This window comes from Amblyomma americanum, chromosome 1 (genome assembly GCF_052857255.1).
Source record: "Amblyomma americanum isolate KBUSLIRL-KWMA chromosome 1, ASM5285725v1, whole genome shotgun sequence".
Taxonomy (NCBI): Eukaryota; Metazoa; Arthropoda; class Arachnida; order Ixodida; family Ixodidae; genus Amblyomma; species Amblyomma americanum.
This window is the reverse complement of record NC_135497.1, coordinates 153,644,404-153,646,377: the sequence shown is the minus strand read 5'-3', so window position 1 is coordinate 153,646,377 and position 1,974 is coordinate 153,644,404.

Below are 1,974 nucleotides of genomic sequence, written 5' to 3'. Positions count from 1 at the left end.
GGACACGAGTAGGGCTTTTCGCATGCGCGTTTTGACGACGCCACTCTGCATATTATTTCAGTTTATTTCTCAGTCATCCTGTTAATTTCATGAGAGAAAAAAACTGGCCTACGGTTGCCACGCGTATGTTCGGCCTCACGCTCAGAGCCGGTTTTTCTCTTGGTGCGCCGCTCCCTTCGCGCCGGCATCTTCGGAATGGACACTTTTTGGACTGCATTCGGGCCTCCGGCGCCGTAGGCTTCTGCAAAGGTCAATCTGCAAGCTTCGCTGAATCCTTCCTCTCTAGGTAAGTGGGGAGTTATGTCCCATCCTCAATTTTGCTTACTTTCGAGAATAATCCGATTGGGGTCTTCCTTTTTGTTGCTCTTGCTAGCTGTATTAAGACGCCTTGCCTTGTTTCGCATCCGCTTGCTTTAGCGTGCTTCGCGCGGTGTATTGCAGTGAACTGTAGCTTCGTATACAGCCGATGAAGCTACAAAGGTCGCCCGTTTCAAATCCAAACTGTGTCAAGAGCTTGCGAGGCGGCATCGTTTTTCATGCGATAACAGGCAGCAACACGACCCGCCAAGCAAAAGTATTTCTCCGTTCCATGGGTTTCCGACGCCACCAAGCATTTTTTTTTACGCGGTACAAAAAAAAAAAAGAGACGACACGACGTAAAGTCACGTAAGAGCAGTGAATGCCTTCCCAGAATAGCTTGCCGGTGTCCTGCGCCTCTTCCTGTTCGAACACCGCGCCGTTGCGTCGCTGGAGCGGTTTTCATCGCCGCAGCAACGTAGAGGATAACTGCTGTGAGAATGAGGCCTAACGTGGCATTCTGAGACAGCAGTTCGAGATATTTTCGTTGCGCCTCAGCTATCGCGGCAAGGAAGTGGTTTTCACGGTTCTGCTGCGTCTTGCGCGCTAGTGCGCTCCGAGGATGTCACGAGTACAAGAAGCGGCAGTCTTCCCGAGAGCTAATTCGCTCTCCTGCGTACAGAGGGCACTACGGAGCCGGACTGCGTTAAGTTTATTGAGGGGCTTTAGGACTGCGCTCGCATCGCTGCAGCGCCTCTCCTTCCCTCGCGCCGAATTTTTCCACTCCAATGCCGCAGACGCCAACGCTGAAAAACCGGGAAACACGTTCTTACGAAGCGCTTGCACTAAAGCAACTGCTCCTAGTTTAAGCAGCACACATGTATGTATGTATGTATGTATGTATGTATGTATGTATGTATGTATGTATGTATGTATGTATGTATGTATGTATGTATGTATGTATGTATGTATGTATGTATGTATGTATGTATGTATGTATGTATGTATGTATGTATGTATGTATGTATGTATGTATGTGTGTATGTATGTATGTATGTTAGGTGCGCTTCATATGAAAGGGGGTTGTGGCTGGTGCCACCATTCTTGGTATTTACTTTCAGATTCCCTAACGAATCTGTCAAACTTAAAAGTACTGCTCCCCCTTTTCTATTCCTGGCTTCTATGCTATACCTGTTTTGAATACTAAACTTGTATCTTCATGTCACCGCCCTGATTTTAAGCCCCCAGTCCTCCAACCATTTTCTACTAACGTCAACCTCAGCTACATTCACATTGCCTTCATTACCATTCCCAAGCGGTGCAGTCACACCACCTTAAAAGATTTGATCTATCAACTTGTATAGAACTCCGTGAGACATGAAGTTGGACGAGGCGATGTATTGTTTCCTGTACAGTAGTAGTAGTAGAAAACATTTATTCCAAAAAGGTAGGATAGAGAGGCGAAAATACAGATTTTGGGTGGAGTCCTTATTTCAGGACCCCAATGTCCACCGCAGTTGCTCTTGCTTGGGATATCAGCTTTCGCTGCGTCGCCAAGTCAGAGCTGAGCAGGGCAGACTTCCACTGTTCCTCGGAGTGATGTTTGTCTAGTTCGGGGTGCTTGGGACCGGAGCAGCCCCATGTTACATGATATGTTGTTGGAATTCCGCCACACCA